At 42.9% G+C, this 23721-nt stretch overlaps 2 pseudogenes; both read right to left on the bottom strand.

Annotated features, from left to right (window-relative positions):
- Positions 1-14988: 14988 nt before the first annotated feature.
- On the bottom strand, positions 14989-15676 carry LOC120593575 (40S ribosomal protein S2-like; annotated as a pseudogene).
- Positions 15677-21213: 5537 nt separating this feature from the next.
- Positions 21214-21321, bottom strand: LOC120593592 (uncharacterized; annotated as a pseudogene).
- Between the last annotated feature and the right edge of the window lie 2400 nt (positions 21322-23721).

Here is a 23721-nt window from a genome sequence, read left to right as displayed (position 1 = left end):
TGATTGTCAGATATATTGGTAGACATTGAGAAGCTGGTGGGCATAAGCCAACCTCCTAAAGTATCTACCACCTGTGAGCTGAGGGCTAACTGTTGTGGGGTGCAGCATCTCAAATGCATATATGCTTAGGATGACCCAGAACTTCCTCAGCCTTAAGCTTTCTTTTAGCTGATTGTTCTGGATGGTCTAGGTTTCTCATAGGAGTGTTTTGAACCACAGAGCAACTAAGCTGGGCTTACACATTTTTTGGTTCAACCTTTAGTTCCCCAGAAAAGGGAAGTGATTTAAGTGAACTGGTAATAAGGCTGGGATTAAAATCCAACTTTCCTGCCCCCAGTATAGGGGAGGTACTTTGAATGTCTGCCTACTAAATGGCACTCGCTGCAGAGTACTCAGTGTTTTCTCTCTCTATGCTAAGGGTGACTCGACCATAGTGTTATTATGGTCATGAGAAGAGCAAGTCCTTCTGAGTGTGTAGAGCTGACCTCACAGGTTACTTTATATGGAGATGGTTTAACCTCCTACTGGGCCTTTGGGACTCTTTGTAGCACTTCCCAGGAAAGTAAGTGCTCTGCTTTTGACTGTGAAAGGTAGTTGAAAGCGGATGTGTATGCTGAAGAGCGGAGTAAGGAGAAGAGACTAGCCACATTTTCCTGCTTGAGACTAGGCTTCACTGTCCTAAGAGTCTTTATGGATTAGAGTTATTTCTTTTCTGTGTTTATAGCTATAGGGCCAGCCAGCTTGTTCAGGATCACAGAAAGTTGTTAATAGTTTTGGTAGAACTTGGCTTTCCCAATTTCATTTTAATGGTCTCTCACTGGACTTGTCTGTCTTTTTCAGGGCTGACTCTTTTCACTCAGGGGACACAATTCTAGAGAATCAGCTCTGCAACAAAATGGCTGCAATGGAGTTCCCCTAAATAGCTTCTGTTGTAGCAGATATCAGTCAGTGGGTGACTCATTTCTTCTGGAACCTCAGAATAACTTTTTTCTTCCTTCCTGCCCCTCACCCCAATTCCCTACTTTCTCTTTGTCATTTAAGATTTTAGCTCTGACCTCTGTATTCTCATCAGTGCTCCAATTTGGCTTGTACCTTTAGTTAAGAGAATATTATGATACTTTCCTTGGTGATAATATTTGCTGCAGTAGCAATTATATGAATACGGACTGCAGTCTCCTGGCCCTAACTCTCACTACTCACCTCCAAGTGTTGTAGGCCAAACCTGGGGCAGGTAGCTGCCAAAAAGTTCTTTTCAAGTTTTCGCAGAAAGGGAGCATAAAGTAGTGAAAAACACAAGACTCTGGAACCAGACTGCTTGTGCTCTGATCCCAGCTCTGTGACTAACTAGATATATACTCATGGGCAAGGTATCTAACTTTTGTGCCTCATTTTCCTCACCTGTAAAGTGAAAATAATTATAGTATCTATCTCATAGGGTTGCTGTGAGGATTAAATGAGGCAATTCATGTAAAGTACTTAGAATTGTGTGTAGCATCTGATAAGTCTATGCAAATGTTAGCTATTATAATTTATTTACAGAACTATAATATTATGTATAGAACTACTATATGCCCAACCCTTTGCTAGGTAGGGTGGATAAGAAAGAAGGCAGGCAGCTGCATTCTCATCATTTCAGTAATTAGTAGGTACTGTTTACTATAAGTGATATAAATAAATGGATGGAGGATACACTTGCTGCCTTTGTCGATCTCCTATTTAATTGGAGATTTAGGGCTAACTCACTTAAAAACAGTGAAAAAATATGTACTTTACGTGGCCTTTTCTAGAGATTTTGAGAAGAAGGGAGTTTACTGGAATGTGAACAGGGCCTTGAAGGATGTGTATACTTGGGGGAAGTGGCCATTCTGGGTGGGAGAGTAAAGTGGTTTTGGTATGTGAGCATGAACCATGTGGCCCAAGCCAGTGCTCTCTTGAAAGTGAGTTTGTCTGAAATGAAAGAAGAACTGAGGTGCTGATTATTTCAAGGGAAGCCACAGAGTACATGTGAGCATACATGTACGTGCATGTACATACAGAGTACATGAAGAATGGGCCCTTTGGGTGACTTTCAAAGCACAGTTCTTTGACTGTGCCTGATGACAGAACCACATTTGATGCTCTCTTTAGTGGATTTCTTGTGGCATAAAGTAAGTGTTGACATAGCTCCTAGGCCAGTAGTATGGTGACCTACAACTGTGCTTGCTTTGTAGTAATGTTTTGCCAGGTAGCTCCTATGATTGGTAACTTTGAAGACTGAAGTTTCTTTCTGTCTCTGGTGACCCTTCTACTTTGTGGGAATTTGATAGATACTTTGTGTGGCTAGGGTATCAATCAGGGCCTAATGAAAGAAAAGTTGAGATGTGGGTATTTGGTCATGCAAAACAAAGTATAATCCTGAGCAGTTCTTTCCTGGGTATATATTTGGGAGGTCACAGGGGCCAGGACCTGGGAGGGGGAATAAGGCATGCCTATCAGACTTGGTCAGCATTTCCTTCTATCTTTAGTTCTGGCCTCCATTACATACCTGGGAAAGATCAAGGCTTGTTTGTCCCCAGTGACCTTACTGTCTTAATCTAATCTGCAGGATGCCCCCATCCTTTTTCAGAAATCTCAGCCTGAAGGTTAGGTGAAGTACAACCAGAGGCTCTTACCTGTTGTAATCTTTAACTGGAGTTGACTAATCTGTGGTATGGAGTTGGAGGGTGGGGGTCAAGGTAACACCCAATTTAGGTGTTAGTAGTTAAGTTGTACAAATCTTTGCTATCTTCAAGAGTTTTAAGTGAGCTAAATTCCTTTCCAAACTTCCTTGCAAATCTTCCTGGGAGATTGACTAACCCATAGCAGTTTCCTTGCTGAGAAGAAAGTCAGTTAACTTCTTTGCTTTTGAATGTTTTCTTTTCTCTAACATGAAAATATCAACAGTATCAGAAATATGTACCCACAGTAGAGCAAATCCCCCTTCCCCAGGTCCCTTACTCCTCTTAGCACCTGGGCCATGGTGGATCTAACATGTGCTTGGTGAGAGCATATGCTCTTTTGCTTCAGGGTTATACTACACCTTTCTGATGGTACTTAGAGAGCTGTTCCAACAGGGCCTGAGGTGGGCATGGGGAAAATCTAGCTTGGTTACCTTTCTTTCTGCCTGGGTATTTTTTTTCCTAAGGTTAGAAGTTTGCCTCCTGGCCTTAGGCCAGTTGCCAGAGGAAACCAATGACTAAAGGCTTCCTCTGTGCGACATCAGCTTCTGGAATCTTTCCTGATGATTCCTTACCAGTCAAGTACGCCTTATTTGGATATTTTTTCTCCCCTCAAATGTCCTTCACCATCTCAACTAGCCCATTTTCTCCTTTAGTTTTCCTTAAGTTTATATGGTAGCAACTGCAAACTTTTCATCTTGTTTAGGGCCTGTTTAAGAGGTGAGATTCTTTGATATGGGTGGGGGAAGAGAAAGGAAGATGGGAGAGCTCTGGAATGACTGTGATTTCTCCACCCTACTTTCTTATCTCTCCTTACCCTCTTGACCCTGCCCTGTCACTCCTTCTAGCTCCTTACCTAGACCTCTGATAGCCTAGGAGTAGTCTTGCATGGCCTGAAAAGGCTTAGAGTGTGGGGTGGGAGGGACGGGTGGGGGTCAGGGAGCTCTAGACATCTGAAACTATTCCTTTGGAGTAGGTAAAACCTTCCAGTTGATATGTTCTTTGTATGTGCCTTTTGTATGCCTAGGTTTTTCACTTTGCTTTTCTGAGTTGGCTGGGTCCAGTGTCCCTCTGCCTCCCATCCCCAGTCCTGAACTGTTTAGACCTAGCATAGAAGAGGCAAGCTTTTGACACTTAGCTTGAGGCACTTGTCTGTTTTTTTTTTTTAATGCTTTTAGTAGAAATGGTATGATGGAAAGAATAGTGTACCAAATAAGGATATCTGGTTTTTAGTCTCTGCGTCTGTGACATAGGGCAAGTCACTTCTATGGGGCTTAGTTTTCTTATCTATAAAATGAAAACTTTGGCTTTTTCTGACTTTCTGATTATTTGTGCTCAGTCTTTAAGAAGATAATAAGGGGTTCTTGGAAAGTGTTTAACATAAAGGAGAGAGGTTACTCATTCCTCTTTAGAATGGCATTGGGAGTGTCGCTCTCTCCCCACCCCTACCCCCAGCTATCAAAGTGTAAGTAGTCTAAGTAGCTCTCTCTATTTCAGTGAGCTCTGATTAGAGGTATATTATCCACCTACCACAGAGCTTACTGTGGGTGTCCTGACTCGAAAGACAATCGTTGACTGAGTGTTTTGGGTGGGGCCTTGGAGTCCAGCCTGCAAACAGTTGATGGCTACTTTGGGTCATTGGTAACTCCAGGAAGAATAGAAGACCCTTGAATTGGTCATTGTGCCAGCAGGGAAGGAGAACACCAAGAAACAAATCAAAATTGAATGCAAAGGAGATTTGACTTCCTCTTGCCCTTTCCTCCAAAACATCTCTCTTTAGGACTATGAAATTTGCTATTGGCTAAGTCTTAAATTGCTAAGCTCCCCCTTCCCCTTCCTCTGTTTGAATCACTAATATCTATGTTGCCCATGAATGGGGAGAGCTGGGTTATGTGGGCTTGGGTGGTGTAAAGGGGAGGGATTTCTAGTGAGGAAGATTGCCACACTCCTGGCTTTAAGCCTTCAACTGATCCTGCATTTTGTGAATATGACTTCTTTTGGTGTTAGATCTGGAGATCAAAGGAAAGGGATTTCTGAATTTTCCATGAGGGCCCGATGGGCTGATGGGATATAAGCAAGTGTACCCTTGCCTAGATCTCTTTTCATCCTTCTTCCTCTTAGTAACACTTTGAACAGAACTTACTTGTGAATCAGGGATCCCAGGCTATAGATCAGCCACTTAGGAGTTGGCCATGAGCTTGATCTTTACCTCGCCTGAGCCTCCTGGAGAGAGAGCAAGATAGAAGTCTTCTTCGTGCCTGTCTTCCTTAGGGAAAAGTTCCTAGGACAGTTTTCAGAGAAGGGTTAGTTGAACAGAGCTGAATAATGATTTTGTGTGGAAGATTCTTCCCCAGCATTGAGCTGGAACAGCCTCTTGGCCATGCAGGAGGTTGCTGCTAGGATCGGCCACCTTGCCGGTAGTCTTTCCTTCCTAGGGGCCTTACATGGGTTGTTAAGGATTTTGGTTGCAGGTTGTAGATTAGAATGGCTTTTGATGAGGGAAAGTAGGCAAGCAGGTGGAGAGGGGAGAAGGGGACAATGAAAGAGCAGTCAAATGAAAGAAAAGTGGTTCTTTATTCATTTTTATATTTCCCCTTTTTATAAAACCTGACATGGTATATGAGAAAGTTTAGCACATAGAAGGAGAACTCTTCTATAAGCCAACCATTTTAACATAATATTATTATTTATGTGTATTCCTTGTCACAGTTCATATATGTACCTTAGTTTTCCATGATACAATCATGGTATATATAAAATACTACTTCTTTATCCCTACTTAACATATCACTAAAAACTTAGGTAAATGATATTTTGTTTTAAAAATGAACATTTGAATGGCTTTATAAAATTCCATTAAATGGCTATGTTATAATTTATCTATTCCCCTTTAAGGGAGCATTTATATTACTCCCAGCATTTGCCAGTATTTATAACACTGCAGTGAATGTGACCAAGAAAAAAATCTGAAACCCTATGTGTACTCTACGCTGTAGCTTTGTGGAATCAAGTTTCCCCAAGTAAACCATATCTCTTATATCTTTTAGCTCTAGTGCATTGTTTTTTCTTTCAGCTTGAAATGTCAGGTGTCTTTTCACCTCCCCCATTCTATGTCACTTCCACTGGAAGTTTTCTTTAATACTTCCAGGTAATATTAGTTGTACCATCTTCTGTATGCCCACTGTACTTTGTAAGAATTATTTTATTTACCATGTGCTATTGCAGTCATTTAGGCTCTCAGGATTTCTCCTTCAGTAAACTTGTGAATTTGAAAGTTTCTAACTCTTCTGCCTCAAAAAAGGGTTGTTGTCCAGGTGGAGTTGGTTAAGGATGGGCATGCCTTTGAAGAGTACATAATAAGTGACAGACATGGAAAGGGAGAAGCAGCAATAATGTATGCAAGGGACCCAACAGTGTTGGATGAGCACCTGGTAGGACATACTAGTCACTAGTCATAGAGAAAATACAGCTTGGAGAAGGGAAGGATGCATTAGCACCTAGTGGAGGGAGAGCCCTGAGAGAGTCTTGCTGGCTTAGGCATATCAGTACAAATTTTCTAAACCATTCCCAATATTAGTTTCCTATCTGTGAAATTGAATGAGCACCCTACTTATTAGGGTTATGGTGAAGATTTAGGCACTAATGTATCTGAAAGTGCCGTGTGAGGTTCAGGGAACAGGGGAGGGATGGTAGGCCCAGGATACCCCAGAATTTTTGTTCCAGTTGACCTCTTAAATTTCTGTTTTATATGTGTTTTCCCATCAAGTCTCTGAGCCCAGAATACCAGATGCTATGGTTCCCCTGAGCAAGCATTCCTGTAGGTGCTCCACAGTTTGGTACTTTTAGTAGGAGGTATGCAGGGAAGTCCCATCTCCCCACTCACCTAAGCAGTTGGCTCCAACTGGCCCCAGCACAGCCCTACTCAAGAATGGCCACGAGTGGCTAGGGAGGGAGATGCCACCCTCTCTTCAACTCTTTAACATCAAATGAGTGGTACTAGAGTAGAGGGTTTTCTAATATTCCTGTTGGTGGAAGTATTTATAGAAGCTGCAGTGAAACTAGGCACCTTTCAGTCCTTTGTCCCCAAGCTTGACATGCGCTATTGGAAGGACATGTCTCTGTGTCTGTTACTGACTATATGCTGTTCAAAGGCCTGCCTATCCCACCTGTCTTGAGCAAACAGCTCATGGGGAACCATCAAGCCAAATTTAAGATCATTGGATGGAAATTCTCCTCTATCTAGGGTGCTTTTTGTTTTCTCTACATACTACCCATGGCTTCTTGCTGTTGTCCTGGCCATTTGAAAACACACAATCCACTTGAGATTTTATGTTTTGTAAAGGAAGCAAATTTTTTGAATCTATGGAAGATCTGTTGGTCAACTATAAGACAAACAAGAGAGAGGGCCTTGTTCAAGGTCACTTAGTAAGTCAAGGGCAGAAGCAGATCTTGAAGCCAAGACTCTCAGGTGTGTATTCTTTCCATTGTATCAGCCTAAGCCATTAAGAATATAAGCTTCATGAGAACAAGGATGGTTTCCCACTACCCACTGTATCCATAGTACCTAGCACAGTGCCTGGCATAGAAGTGCTCAACAAATATTTGTTGAATAGGTACATTAATAGCTACTATGGTCAAATTGGAATTGTCTTCCACAGACTCCTTTGGCTAGGTCTACTAGAAAGCCAAACAACAATCCTCACGGCCCATTGAAAATTACATAACGTGGACCCATCTTGGCCCTGGCAGAATGGAGTTGAGTAATGCAAAGGAATGGGAAGAAGATGTCCCCCTTATGTACCTTGGAGAGCCTGTTTACCTGTGAGTGGCCAGCTTATTCACATCCAATTTCCACTCCCTTTTCCCATGTCTTCACACAATACAATAGTGTTCATGCCAAGGGAGAATATTCCAACAAACATTTTAGTGTATTCTAACAGGCGGCCATGCGAGCGTTTCTGTCTGCCTTTGTGAAGCAACGTAGAGTTTGGCCCTGGAGTACATATTTGAAGCATTACCCAATTCAATTTTTTTTGTATGTGTGCTGCTCATTGTGGCATGGCCAGCAAGCACGTCTGAATTGCATAACCTAATCCAGAGAGGTTTGTGCACTCAAGGTTTAGGAATTGAGTTGGCTACTGTACTCAGGGATAGGCAGGCCAGGCACAAATCAGGGGAGGACAGCAGGGAAGTCCTATAGATCATCAGGTTTGGGCACTTAGCAGCTATGTTCTGCAGTTCCTGCTGTTGCCACCACTATCACCTAGGCTGCCTTAAGGCACAGAGCTGCATATCTTTGCAGATTTGGGCATGTTTTATTCAAGGTCGGCTAATTTGGGGAGCAATAGGAGGTACTCTTTCTCCCATCCACTGCTAAGAGAGGGATGTGGCCAGCATTTGGGAGGTATAGGTTTAAGCCAACTAGATAGGGTTGGGTTTCCTAAAATAGTGAGAGCCTCTAAAAATTTTATTTATTTTTTGTTTATTTAACTTATTTTTAAAATTAAAAAATTCAATTACAGTCGATATTCAATATTGTATTAATTTCAGGTGTACAGCATAGTTGGTTAGATATTTATATAAGATACAAAGTGAACCCCCTGATAAATCTAGTACCCACTTGACACCACACATAGTTATTACAATATTATTCACTATATTCCCTATGCTGTATTTTATATTCCTGTGATAGTCATCTTGTCTTTAAAGGAATTTTTTTTGTTTCTTACAGTGCTGTGCTAGACACCATGCAATAGACAGTCCGTACTGTTTGGTAGGGCAGACTTAAATACAGATAGACTTTATTGTGTAATTTTTGATTTGTGTTTTTTTTTTATTATGTAACTAATACATATTTGCTGTAAGAAATGAAACAGCACTGAAAAATATAAAATTCTCTGTCTTCTGCCCCTGACTCAGTTTCCCAGAGAGAATCACCAGTTAACCAGTTTTATGAACTGAGACTCCTTTTTAAATGCATTTGTATACATATAGCTTTAAACACGCATATAACACAAATCCATACAGTTCTGCAACTTTTTTTTATTACTATGTGGCAGCCATCTTTTCATGTCAAATCAGATTTTAATGTCTGTATGAGCTCATTAATAAGCAAGTTATCAAATGAGTGGAACACTTTAAAATCCATACAAATGAAATGGGCCTATAGTCTTTGTCAAATGGAAAATAAAGGGAATGGTGTAGGGGCTTGCCTGCCTGAGAGAGAAGGCTTTCTAGAGAAGGTGGGAATCATGGCCCTTCTGTTGGGATGAAGGATAGGATGATGAAAGCTGCTCTCCTTTCTAAGCTCAGTAGACCCCACATCTAGAGATTGGTCTGATCTCAACTGTGCCTAAATGATCTTAGTGAAGTGTTTGGCAGTAGTGCATAGTGGAGTAATTGGTAGTACGGGTATACCACTTTCCTGTACTTTACATAGCCCCACCTTCTGTGGTTTTGCCAGTTTGGGGTAGTTTGATTCCAAACATTACCTGACTGAGAACTGAGAACCCTGTTTCTCAGAAGATCTCTGGCTGTCGTAGCTGTCTGAGGTTAGACATAAGTGCTGCAAGGCAGGTGTGTGTGTGTGTGTGTGTGTGTGTGTGTGTGTGTGTGTGGGGTTGGTGAAGGGACACATGCCTTTCCAGTCTTCCCCAAAGAAGAGCAGTGAAGCTGGATTAGGTTCCACCCCCAGCCCCATACTTACCAGGGATCTTGTCCAGGTGGCAGGAAAGTAGAATATTGCAAAACAGTCAGCTGTAGTTGAGCCATCCAGTTGAAAAGTTGAGGAGGATAGAGACTTGTGAAATACAAATAAACATACAATATATTTTGAAGAAAAATTCTAGCCCAGTGGCTGCTCCTGGTCTTAAAATCTTGCTAGTTTGAGAATATTGATCTTGTTGAAGGAGCCAGGCCAGGCAAGGAGAAGCAGAATTACCAGAAATGCAGGTTGTTTTCTGCTCACTCATGGCATCCCCCCCATCGCCCCGCCTTTCTCTTGTCTTCTTTGTTCCCAGACTTTAACAGTGGGTGGAGCAGAGCTTCTGCTTGCCCAGCCTGTAATCCTGGAGCCTCTGCCACCAGAAGATGACCTTGAGTGGGCTAGTCCTAGAGGCCACTGCAGGCATTGCCTTCCCCTTTAGACAAACAGGAAGCTTTAGACAAACAGATTCTGAGTTATTGAAGCTTTCTGAATCCTTGTGGGGCAGAGAAAGCAAGGTTCTGAGATCAGACTCCAAAAAGGGAAAGGGAATGGCATTTTGAAGAATTTTTTGGTTTACTTCAGAAGGCTCGGATCCAAAGTATCTCTAGGCATTTATTGTAGGCCATGGTTATAGGAAGGAAGATCTGTGTTTCATTGCCGATTGTGGTTGTGATCTTGAGTAAGTCCCTTAATCTCCCTGATCCTCCTAATTTTTTTTTTATTGGTAAAGTGAGGATGATCATGATAGCCTCAGAATTGGTGGGAAACGTGAATAAGAGAACACTGGAAAGCCTTCAAATGTTAGTTCTGTAGAAAATCAAGCATACAGGATTCAGGTGCCTAGAGAAGCTTAAATTATGTTTTAACAGCCTCTGTTGACAAAGACAGTAGAGTGTGTCAGTGGATGAAAGACTTTTGCCTCACCATTAAGAATGATTATGATTCTTAAAAGAGTAAATAAGACTTAGTTATCAGGAACAGTTCACTTCTATGGAACAGCTCATTTATAGACCATTTGGAATCAATGATGCATTGCCATATAGTCAGCTCTCAACTATCCATAACAAAACTTTCTTCTCCCAGCTACCTGTGGATGGCCTGTTTGTCCTAAGCCATATAAACCCAGGGAATGCAAACTCCCTTGGCTGTTCTGATAGTCCAAACAAGATGTAATTAGGTAGATATTTCCAAAAAATTTCCAAAGTAAAGTGGTTGGATTGCTACAGCTGAATTATTCATAGGTCATATGGATGATTGACCTTACCACAAGGAAAATGGTGAGCTTTGGCCTTCAGGGCAAGGGAAGTGATGGGATTCTACTTCCCAGGTCATTTATACCCTCACTGATCATCCCTCCAGGCTGTGAACTCAGGTAGGGGTGACAAATTCATGAGAGCGGGATTGAGAGGGAGACAACCTTCAGAGTGCAAGTAGAAAAGACCACTAGTCCCTACATGGACTGTTATTCCAGGGAGGGTTTGAATAGTTTTCTCTTCCCATAACTCCACTGGGATTCAACCTTTGTTAGGAAGAGCCAAGACTGAAGAAACCTTGAAAGAGGTAGAGAATTCCCTTGGCAAGTTCCTCTGGGAGGGAGGTATAAATTTAGGAGATGCCTTCCTGCTTTCCAAGTAGTTCCTTGTTTAAAACAAACCTGTCAGATATGAATTGAAGTAATCCCTTCACAGATTGGCTGGCATTGCCCTGCAAATATTTTCCAGTGTTCCTAGCTTTTCTCACCCCATGTCTGGACCAAAAAAAAAAAGGTCCCATACAGATACTGATAGTTCTCTGTTTATGGTATACATCATAATTGTCAAAGCCCTTTTTACCACTATTATGTCATTTGATATTTATTAACTCCAGTTGACAGATTAGGAATTATTATCTCCACTTTTTCATACAGGGAAACTGAGGCTCAAAGAGGTTAAGTGACTCTGCAAAAATTACTTAGCTAGTGAATAAGGGAGACAAAACATGAGTAGGAAACAGAAAAGTTTGGTTTTAGACTCTGTATGAGGTGGGATGTGGACAGGGGACCCATGTGTTGTTTCATAAAGGCCTGGACTTAACCTCTAGTTATGGTTGGGCCAGGTTCTGAGACTAGAAAGGAAGTTTCAGTTTAAAACATTAGACCCTTCCCCTGTTCCAGGGAGTGAGAATTGTTTGAGGACTACTTAGGCCTCGCTAATATAGGGTCTTATTTTTACCTTGATGGGAGCCTGAACATTGTTGCAACTCGTTGAGTGGAGGAGATATTAGAGAATTATGGAAAGAGCACTATTCTGGAGTTAAAGAACTGGAGTTTAGTCTGGGTGCTGCTGCTAGCTTCCCAGGGAAGTTTTGGCCAAGCCCTTGCCCCTTTTTATGGCCATGGTCTGTTTTACAAGGAGTGGTTTGGCTGATCTCTGAGGGCCATTTCTGCTCTGAAAGTCTATGATTGATTCAGAAATGTTACTTTCCCCTAACAATGGAGGCTGGTCTGCTCCATCTTGGGTAGGGAATGGTGGTACACATCTCAAAAATAAATGTTCTCATTTTGTGGAGAACTGGGCCAAATGGTAACTCTATGAGCTCTGAGAGGTTGGAGGTTGTCAGTTATGTCTAGCTTTTGGAGAGGAGACCTTCATAGAGGGGCCTTGGGAATATTCAGGAACATAACTGGGTAGAGGGGTAGGCAGGTGAGGGTGTCAAGAGTCAGTCCAGGCCTGATCTGAGTGGAGAAGAAAGTGGTGCTCTAAAAAGGTAGTTCTTAGGGAACCCACCAGAAACAGGTGATAAGATGATATTATGAGATAGACAGTTTAATGTAGTTCTTGGCCATATAATCTCTGGTCATAAGTAGTTGATAAGCCCTCAGGAATGTGACACAGTCACAGGGAAATGTGTCACTAGAGTAGCCAAAGGCTGTGGAAACAGAGAACAGTTCTCCCTTGTCACCATCCTCTGTGTAGGATGTGAGGCCCTGAAAGTTAGGCCATAGAAATGAGATGTGGCAGATGGATAAATACAGGTCATAATGGCAGATAAGCCTGGTCCTTTTGAAGAAGGAAAAGTCATAATTCTTGCTTGATGTCAAAGCATGTGAAATTGAACTTACTAATGCTGATATATTGTAATCTTTTTTTCCTTGGGGAAACATGGTTGAGAAAAGGGAGAAATGTGAACTTATGACTTTAGTGGTCCTAGGGGCCAGAATAAAGGTTGAGTTTAACTGTTAGAGTTGCCCTTCTTATAGTAGGGGGCTGAGTTTTCCATGGGGCCAGCTAGGCTCCTTGCCTTCTCATCCACTGGGGAAGTCCAGCTTGCCTATGCAGTTGATCTTGGTCAGCTTGTGGAAGCACAGGTAGACTCTGTTTAATTATGATGGCTTAGAGCTTTAGACATGAATATTTTTTAAGAGCTACCCTACAATATTCTAATGTTGGGCCAGGGTTGATAACTACATTCCTAATTGAAGTCTATGTTACATCCAAGAAAACAGTCTGAGAAAGAGGAGGCCTATGTCATGGCAACACAGAATGGTTACCGCTGAGTTGAGCCGAATCTCTGTCCAGGGCTCTTTTTATTTCACCTTTGTAGCTGAAGGTAAAGGTGGCCCTAATAGCTTAATTGGGCATTCTTTAAATTTTATCGTTAGGCCTGGATGAGATATGTGCCCCTCTCCTCCAAGTGCTGGAGGAAAGGATAGAGTTCAAAGTAACTAACTGGACCCAAGAGAGGTAAGTGACTCTCTTCAGAGTACAAATTCACTGTCTGGGCATGAGCAGACCAGTGATGGCGGTGGTGGTAGGGGATAGAACAGGATGGGAAGTGAATAATGCTGTGGGCACCAAGGCATTCAGTTGGTGGGAACATTACAGGGAGTTGATAAGAGCTTATGGACCTGGTGACTTCACTCCTCAGCTCTATATGGAGTGCTGGGCTGAAACCCTGTCTTGTGTCCAAGGCAAGGTGCTTCGGAACTGAAGACTGCTTGTTCTCTGCTTCCTGCTTCTGCTGGATGGTCTTTACATCTGACTAGGCCTCAGCTCTTGCTGTTCCTATATGTTAAGAGTGCACCAAGCTCTATAACAAGTGCTGGAACCACATCATAGTGTGGTCTTTGATTATTTTCCACTGTTTTATATGTGGCAACCCAATGAGAGAATAAAATCCTATGGTATGAAAAGGAACTGTGTTCTAGGTCCTTCCAGAGGCACAAGAAGGTATTTACAATGGAGTACCAGGCAGCACCAGGAGGACATCTTGGTTTCTTTTTATTTCCCCACCAGCCTCCAAAGGAACTTTTATAGGTAGAAAGGTGACTGGGAGTTTTAGGGTGGATATAGCACACACTGCATTCTGTGGGATCCAGTAATTACATCTTTTCACTACTAGATGAAGAGCCCCTTGACATAAGAGCTTGTCGTAATCTCAATATTCTCAGTGTCCAGGACCCTGCCCCACAGTTTGCAGGTATTCAGTAGCTACTGAATTGGTTTGAAGGCATTTCTTCGCCTGTTCCCTCCCTTGAGTCAGACTAGATCCCATAGAAACCCTCTATCTCCTGGGGGAAGAATCTGGAAGCTAATGAGAAACAGGCTGTGTCTGAGCATTGGCCATCCATGGCACTCCTTGTATCTAGAAGCCCACAGTTTTTAGTAGTAATTGACTTTTAGGGTACACATGCTTTCTACGTACATGTTTTTCTTTTTCTTTTTTTTTCTTTTTTTTTCTACAGTAGGGGCAAGTGTGAGGAGCAGGGGCATGGTGTGGGAGGTTAGAAGGTGAGCACTCCTGAATGTTTTTCTTCTTACCACTTCCTTGTAAGAGAAATACTAACTGGACCCTGAGGATCCTAGATCTAGTCCAGAGGTGAAAAAGGCTTGCATGCTGTATGGACTATGGAGGCCTTTAACCTTGGAACTTTGTGATTTGCATTAGTTTCACTTGTAGCTCTCCCTCCCACTGAGTTAGGCATCTCCAACTTGATTTCATTTTATTCTCCAAACCTTTTCTAGAGGGATAAGGAGGTAAACAAGCCACATATGTTCCTTTATTTTTTGCACCCTTAATAGGCCATGTGGGGTGGTCTCCTTTTTGCTTTTTTCTTCTTCAAGCATGCCTCTTTCTCTTCAAGGCCTGAGGTTGGAGCCAACGGCCTAGTGGCTAGGCACTTCTTGTCTCAGCTCTTGGCCTGGGGTCTCCTACTGAGGAGATCAGCTTGGCCCAGGGCCTTTTTGGCATGTGAAGAGCCTTTGGGGAAGATGGTTAATGGTCTAAGCTTATCACCTATTTTTCCCCCAATGTCTTTACTTAGGAAGGGAGTAGGCTACTGTGTATGATTGTGCGGGTTACTTATTTTTGGCTAACCTTCAGATAATACCCTTGCTGCCCATCTTCTAAGGAAAGTAGAATGTGAAGAGAGCAATTATTGCCAGTTTTAGGCATTGCAGATAGTATGTGGAGTTACTAGCCTGCCAATATTTGTTATAGTCTAGCAGTTGTCAATCTTGCCTTCTAGGCCTGTTTTTGTATGTATTGTAAGAATAGGTTTCATATTATTTAAATGAGCTTAATTCATTTTATTTTTCTTGTATAAAATTATTTGGTGGCCACAGCTGGAGCCTCGGTCCTCTGCACAGAAATTCTGGTGTGGGTCTTTATAAGATAATCAGTGATCTACTGATAGGGAAACTTGGTGAACACAGTCCTTTTCCGGAGGTCAAGTGTGAGATAACTAACTATAGGTCTTGGAGATAGCATCAAAGGTAGCCTTGGCAAAGTTGTCCGGGTTGGCAGTACAGTCACTGGCTGAGGCATAGTTTTCATCTTACTGGCTATCATCATCAGCTTCTAGGGCACAAGGGCCTGGTATGAGGCGTACCAGCACAGAGCAAGAGTGGCCAGTCACCTTGCAAGGGATGGTGTCGGACTCGCTGGTCTTATTCCACTAGTAGCCTTGCCACACAGGGATGATGGAGATCTTGGCCAGGATGATGGCCCCACGGATGGCAGTGGCTACCTCCTTGGAACACTTAATACCCAGATTGACATGGCCATTATAGTCCCTGATGATGACAAATGCCTTGAACCAGGTCCTCTGGCCAATGTAGGTCTGTTTTTGCACTGGCATAATCTTCAAAACTTCCTCTTTGAGGGATGCTCCCAGGAAAAAGTCAGTGATCTCAAATTCCTTGATGGGCGGGGAAAATAGATAGATCTCTGCCAGGAGCTTGATATTCATGTCCTTGACCAGGTGGCCCAGCTTGGTGACAGGGATCTGCTCCTTGTCCTTGCCTCTATGAGCTCTGCACCTCCGGGCCCTCTCACAGCACCAGTGCCATCTGCCATTTGGTATTTTCTCAGTGAAGTCACATTTTAAAAAGCAATGTTTAAAAAGAAAAAAAAAGAGGAATATGCAACAAAGATCATATATGGCCCCCAGAAATAGTTTAACCCCTGGTAGTCTATGCTTTATATTCCCAATTTATTATATACCAATTTCTTATAAACTCATGACTCCTTTATAGTCACCTCTTTCCTGAATCAGGTACATACATGTTAGGCCTTTGAACCCTAATTTATGATTGGGCTGCTTGTAGGCAGCCCTTTCCATGTTGGTTACTAACCAACCCATTCTGTTTCCTTCTCATGTACACTTGGAGTCATAGTCATGGGGATTAGAATTAAAATTGTATTCCTCTTGGAGTAGAAAGAACCTAATAGATGATACTTTCCTCTAGCTCATTCTTCCTGTGTAAGACAGCTTTTCATCTCAGATGGCCCCAAATCTGATAAGTACACAGCTGCTATTGATAGTAATTAGGGAGATTTGAAAACAAAAACACAACAGTCCAAAGCTGTTCTAAACAGCGTATTCCAGAGCTGGGGCTAGCTCTTTCTGTTCCTTCCTCCACACTTCATCCCTGGCTTTGCTGAGCCTCCCAAAATCAAACCTGGCTTTTGAAAAGGTGCTTCCTTTATGTTCTTGTGAGACCATGCCTTAGAAGAGGAATTTGGGGTACTTTTGTAGTAAGACACTGAGACTGTTTGGAGTTATGGGGATATCACTATAGTGTAGCTCTAGTGATAGGCCTACCCCTGCAGGGAGGCGTTCCCAGCTCTTTCTGTAGCCCTTATACCTAGTGTTCTGGTGGGGATAGGAGGTTTGTACTATTTTAGCTATTGTGTGTTTATGTGGGTACATGCCTTTTCAGGCACCCATGTCCATTCATGCCAAGTCTTTGAGAATCCTGGAATAGAGAGAGTATGGTGCCAAGGCTGAGTCACTCTCCTGGAAAGGTCAGAGTTATAAGAATTGTTGCACTGGAGCTGCTCCTGAATGCCTTCTCTTCTTTCTTCTGCTATGCCTACCCTTCCCCAAACACACCTAGGATTGTAAATGGCCACCCAACTTCAGGCTATTAACCACTGAGATTCCTGACCAGGGGTTACCAGGGCACAAGGTGGTAAACAGTACTCACCAGGGCTCTTCCTTCTTTTCCCTTTCTCAATGTCCCCAAGTCCTACGTCTCTACCCCCAATAGTGTGGAAGACTTGGAGAATATGCACAAATGTTTCTGACCTTTAAGGAATAAACCATATTTTTAGATAGTGAGTGAGGTTAGCTTAAATGGTTTTAAGGTGACAATTAATGGTGAGCATTCTAAAGAGAGTTGCCTCAGGTTTTCCCATGACTGTTTTGGGTGTGGGTCTGGTCAATGTTGTTCAAGTGGACTTGAGAGAAAGGAGGGTAGTAGCCATAAAATAAATAAAGTAGGCCAGTTATGTAGAATCATTTTCTACCACTATTTATAGCTACATGACCTTGAGTAAGGCATTTAACCTTTCTGAACCTTAGTTTTCCATCTTTAAAATGGGAATACTAATGATACCCACTTCCTTGGGATTTATGAGAGAGAGAAGAGATCATGATTGTGAAAGTACACCATGAAGGGTGCCTAAGATATTGAATGTGCTTGATAAATGTCCCATTTATTTCTTTTATCATATTTGTCTCTCTTTAAGTATTTGAGATCAGAGAATTTTAGGACCCCAGTTAGGTTTTGCCTCTAATCTAGTGCTCCCTGTACTGTACAATCTTTGTATGATTTTTTTTTTAATAGATGAGGAAACCAGTATTTGAAACAGTGATGCCAATGACTAGCCTAGTTTGTGGCCAGCCCCGCAGTGCCTTCCACTGCAGTCTGAGAATCTGTATAGGTATGTCTGTTACTTTGTAAAGAGAAGCTCCAGCCCTGGGGAGCTTAAAAGTCCCAGGATGAGGGAATGGGGAAAAAGAGAAAAGGTATATGAGACCCAGGTTAGACAGGATGGTCATGGGGTGCAAAGAATAGAGGATGTACAGAGGAGAAAATAATTAGAGGAACCTTACTCAAGAGGGCAAAATGATTTGTGAAATCAGTGGGCCCCCGCCGCTTTGCAGAAGGCCCACCCCAAGCCCCTCCCCCTGCTGCTTCCTTGCTGGTATTCTGGTAGCTTTCACATGCTTCCTCTGTGGTGTGTGTGTGAGAGAGAGAGAGAGAGGTAGAGTAAAGGGGAGAGTGGGTGGTGGGGTGGGCAGGGTGGGGGCTCTTAGTCTGGTCACCCTTCCAGTTCTATCTGTAGGTGGACAGGTTTTCCACATGGACAGAAAGTAGGTTGTGGTAGACTCTTTCAAGTTCTGGAGAGTGATTCCCCCAAGGTTTGTGGAAGCTAGGGTAGGGAGTGCTCATTAAGCTAAGCCGGTGCCTCGGTGGGGCTCTGTAAAACAGCCAGCTTCCTACCAATATCTCGTATATTAGACCGCCTTGTCTGATTTGTCTTCAGGGATTTCTGTCTATATCTGTGACATACCTCTCCCCCAAATCTCATGAGCTAGTGCCTAATACTGCGGTGGCAGAAAAGTCTCTAATTTAATTATCTTCTAATAGATTCTAGGAAGAGAGTCAGGGAGCTGGGAAAGGAGACCTTGATTCTTAACTCTGTGCCTTTGAGAGGATTTTTGGCATATTTCCCTATGGCATTTGGAGGGCATATGTTATATTTCTTGCCTCTGTCCTTGTACATGCTCTTTCTCTTCCCCGAACAACACAAGATTCCCTTTCCCTTTGATATCTTTTTCCTGTGACAGGGTTATTTATCCTTCAGGACAGGTCAGCTCTTCTTCTAGAATCCTTCTATCTTCCCACCTTCTCCATTATGGCTTGGATACCCCTTTATGTTTCCTCATTTCCCTCTGATTACCTCTATCACGGCCCTTGCTGTATGGAATGGTAATTCCCCAAATATTTTCTTGTCTCTGTCTCCCAATAAAAAATACTCTCTCTCTCTCTCTTTTTTTTTAAGAAATACTCTCAATATACACTCACTTGCTTTTACACACACAGATGTATAATCAATAGAATCATCTCAAGGCCTGATCCATATTGGGTGTCTGATAACTTGGTGGTATATGAACCAGCATGTGTGTATATTTATATGTGACTGTGTCAGGGATCCAGGTCCTTTCAAAAACAGCTGAGGTTGGTAAGGGGTGGCTTTATTTGTTTTTCTAGGTCTTATTAGAATTATAGGTAAATTTCAAAGGCTTGTTTTGGATTATGGAACAATGTCTATTCCCTGAGCCATTAAAGGAGGTTGCTGGCTAATTTCTGTAGAGATTCTGGTGGACCTCTTTCTGGATGCTGTCTGAAGAAACTAGATCAAAGTTAGGGCAGTGTAGGGGGCTGCTTCTTACTCTACCCAAAGACCTCTGATATGTGTGTGTGTGTGTACAGGGCAGTGGGGTGAGTGATTTCATCCATGTTCACTTCAGCATTAGGGGGCATGAAAATTGTATGTTTGTGGTGGTAGGGGTGCTGAAAATCCTGGTACTATTGACTGGATAGGTTAAACAATTTTTACTGGCCTCAGTAAGTTGGTAGCTGAGCTTGTGGCTTGGAGGGAAAGATGTGGCCTTATCAACTCAAGAAAATGCAAAGCCATTTCTTAGAGAAGTTATAGCAATCTACATAGAGACCGAAACTAATAAGCTGGGTGTGTCATGTCCCTGCTCTCTTACCGCCTCACTCCAGGACTTTCCCAAATCATAGATACACAGAGTTCAAGGGCATTATTTTGGCTCTCTATACCTCTGTTTCCAGGTAGGTGACCATGACATATATGAAGACTGTGAGCTAGTGGCTATAAACAGAGATACTTAGGGCAAGTATAAGGCCACTCTTCAGCCTTCACCACATCTACTGGAGGCAGGTGCTAAGAGTCAGTATTTTCTTAAGGCTTATGTGACAAAACTTTTTCCTTGATGGGGGCAAGAGTTAGATTGGGCTACAAGATTAGTTGTAGGGGAGCAGCAGGCTGGATGGGATTGGGGACAATCCTGTTTCAGAGTGGTTGGGCAAGGTCCTCCTTACAAGCTGTGATAACCCATCAATATCCCTTCCTCTGAGTTTGTTGGGGGACTTGTTCCTATGGTTCTGAAGTCTTTTTCTTTTTCCAAGTGGCCAAAGCCACTCTAGGCTCATTAAACTCTGCAAATCATGCTACTTTAGCAGAAATGCTGATATAGGCATCTAAAACCCATGTGTAGTGAGACTTGAATGATGTTCGGAGCCTTTTTTTAAAATGAGTTTAATGCATTTTTGCATCTCTTTGTTCATTAATCAAGGAAGAACATTGGCATGTTTTCTATTTTCTAAATGTAGTAGAATTTGTCAATTTGTGTTTTTCCAGAAAATTCATTTTTCTGGAAGTGCTTTGGACCGTCACTTTCTGTCTCTAGGCATGGATCCTCCAATCGTGGAAGGTGCTCCTAGTGTTAACTGATCACCTTTCCTGTCCCTGTCTGTGAAACTGGAAGATTTACTGCAGATTATTCAGCCTGATCAGGCAGAGAAGTCTAGCTCCCTCCCCAGTCAACCAAAGCCTCCTCCAGGGAGGGGAAGTGTGGTAAATGACAATATCTTTCCCCAGGCAGCCACGTGTTCTCTGAGAACAGGATGTGGGGAGGGTTGGGCCCCAGTCACAGGTTATGGGGGTGGGCACAGGAAAGTGAGTTGGTGATGTGGCCATGCAGGTTGGTGCCTGCCTCCTTGGCTTTGAGAAACATGAAGAGCCCCTTTATTTTGTAGTGTTCGCTTGCATACACCTACCTACCCACAGCATGTCTGTGTTCTTACCCTAAGAAAGAACTGTAAATACCTGTAAATGAGGCCCAGCTCTTCAGGCTGGAGAAACTCACTGCAAGGAGTGGGTGGGCCCAGGTTGCCACCTGTACCAGCTAATGCCTTGTGACTCCTACAGCCATAGGCCATTTTGGCTAGGGGAGCTGGGCCCCAGCAGAGAATGGGGTGCTTCGGTGCCCTTCCACAGGGCCCCAGTAATTCTCCTCCCCCCAGATGGCTTCCTAGCACACTGAGGTGATTTGCATGTTCAATTTCCTTTCAGGCTCCATCCTCTTCTCCCTGCCCCCACTACTTTTGCTGGGGACCTTTGGAGATGTGCTGTGTAGGGTGGGGAAAAGAGGATGTAGCTAGCTTCCTGTGCAAAGGAGGGTGGGGCACCCGTCTTCCTGCCTGTCTGTCCACCACCCAGACGCCATTTACCCAGTACTTGAAGAACTGCCTGAAGAGTTGAGTTCAGTCATCAGACACAGAAAGGCTCTCTGAGGCATAGGGATGGAGCTTTGCTTTTACTGGTTTCTCTTCACAGTTCTCCACTGTGGGGATTGCCAGGTTCCCTTTTCCTGAAATCACAATGCTGGAAGGGCCTTTAGAGGCTGACTGATCCAACCACCTCAGATTACAGATTTGGAAACTGAGGCCCATAGAGTCCTTTCATTCCCATAAGGAATCAGTAGCAGTGTTACGATGAGTAGAATTCTGATAAGAACAGATACTACACTTGATCTTAGCCAAAAGGCCGAGAAGTGATAACATGAGTAGAATTCTGGAAAGTTAGACCTGGAGCTTTCTCCCTTCCCCCAAGCTGCTAGTCCAGTTGTTTGCAAACTGTATTTGGCCGAGCTACCTGGGGAGCTGCAGCCCCCCTTCAACCAGAAGAGTTCTACTTTTGTGTACTTCATATTTTGAAGTTCCATGTGATTTTCTGTTTGAGAGAATAAAGAGGCAGGAAGCTACTAAAAAAGTAATAAAATTTAAAAACACTGAGAAAGATTTAGTACAGTTAAGGGACACTCGGACCTAAGTTACTGGGACCAGACCCAGAACAAATTTCTGGCCCACTGTTTCCTGGCTGGTTGCTCCCAGTAATTTGTGTGGCTTCCTCTCCCACAAGAATGACTATTCCCATGCTGCCTTGATTTTCCATCCCAAGGAGAGCCAGTCCCTCTTATAGTAGCCTGAGACAGAGCTAGAGGCTACTAGATTTCTTGAATGAAATAAATAATAGGTAAGGCACTCTTGTAACCTTAATAAGAGAAATTTGGAAGGGCAAAGAACATTGTACTGATATTTGGGAAGACTCGGCTTCTAGTCTTGTCTCCTTCACACTTGAAAAAATTGCTGTTTACCTCACTGAGCCTCCATTTCTCCCTTCTATAAAATAGTGCTTGTCTCTGCTTTGCATTTCATACAGAGTTGAATTCAGTGAGAGAATGCATGTGGACAAGTGTCTTTTAAACCATAAAGAACAGCGCACATGAAGCTAGCATTATTATTGTATGAGAGTGAGCCATAGGCCTTGGAAGCATCTGGGTTGGATAATGAGATTGCAGGAGAAAGGAACAAAAATTTATCAAACATCTAATACATTCTCAGAGCGAAATCAAGTCCTTTTGTATAAGTAAAGGAGTTAATGTCCTCACAACAATCCTGTGAGGTAGGCATGATTACTACCATTTTACTTGTAAAGAAACTGAGGCTTCAAGAGGTCTAGGACTTGGAATGCCCCAGCATCTCCCTCCAGAGCCCACACTCTCTGTTAAATATGTTAAGAGTACTTAAAAATGTGCTGTGGTTTCCACTGGGGCTTTCCAAACCATTCTCTGCCCCACTCCGGCCTCTCTTATCTGTTAGGGATGTTGCCTTCATGTCTTATTGCTTTTATGTCTCAGTTCAAAGCTCTTGACCCCTAGCTTTCCTTAGTGGTACACTAGGCACAGTTAGGTGCCCTTTTGGACTTAAGCCGATAGAGGAGTCTTTTGTCTTTCCACAGCCACCGTTTCCTTGACAATAGGGGCTTCTTACTCCCCTGGAGAGCTGGTAGGAAGAACAAGGGATTTGTTGCTAGTCAGATCTGGCTCTTGTTCAAGGTCATACAGCTAGAAGATGGCAGTTCCTTCCCTTTATTGAGACTCAGTTTTCTCATTTGTAAAATGGGCTCAAGGATACTTTACCCCACATGAGTCTCAACGAACTCTTTTTAATGTTTAACAACAAACTCTCTACTGAAGCCATGATTTGTAGTTTACAAATCTCTATGGTGTAAATACTCTCACCATGGTCGATTTCAAGCCACCAACCCTCATCCTTGAAGGAGGAGTTGCAAAGAGATGTGTGTAATCAGCTCTAGTGTGAGCTGGTTCCAGTGTACCATTATTAATCACATCTATCTTAGACTTTTACCCTCATGCCCCGCCTAACCTGCTCACATCTGTATGCAAATTCAGGACCCTCTCACCATGACTCCCCTCTTCCCCAGGTTCCCAGAGCATCCAGGAAAGGATCATTTAAAGTCTGCTCCTTGCTTGAAAGTTCTACTAGGAAAGAGTGAACGTGGAATGTTTAAGGGGCAGAGAACTCAAGAAGGCTTTGATTGGGACCCTAATGAGAACATTTTGTTCAGTATGTTTTGGCTGCTGAGGTGTCTGCACCAGCTGTTTCCTACCGCTTTCTAATTCTTAATTAAATGGCAGAATAGTGGAAGGCTTTGGACAATGGCCTGAGGGTTTGGCCATTCTTGAAAGTACTTAGCTTTCTGATTGGAATTCCAAAGTCTTCTCCCTCTCTTGCTTGCAGAACCTTATTACAATGTCCCTGTAATGAGGATCCCAGGGCTAGAAAACATTTTGAAGGACCAGACCTCTGGTTCAACCTCTCATCATCTCGAGAGCATCTGTACCAGGTGAAGTTTCTTTAAACTTCCCAAAGGATAAGAATCTCCTGGGGCAAAACTACTAGTTCCCAAGTTCCTCCTCTGGAAAGTCTGTTTCATTCAGTAAGTTTGGAGTACTGTTCAGGAATCTGGGTTTTTAAACTAGTGCCCCAAATGATTCTGATTATCAGTTAAGTTTAGGAAATACTGCGTTAGCACTGCACAATAATCTGGTAGGTTGGCATCATAATACTTATCTTACAGGTGGGAAGATAGGGA

This window comes from Pteropus medius, unplaced genomic scaffold (genome assembly GCF_902729225.1).
Source record: "Pteropus medius unplaced genomic scaffold, Ma_sr-lr_union100, whole genome shotgun sequence".
Lineage (NCBI taxonomy): Eukaryota > Metazoa > Chordata > Mammalia > Chiroptera > Pteropodidae > Pteropus > Pteropus medius.
This window is presented reverse-complemented; position numbering and strand designations above follow the sequence as displayed.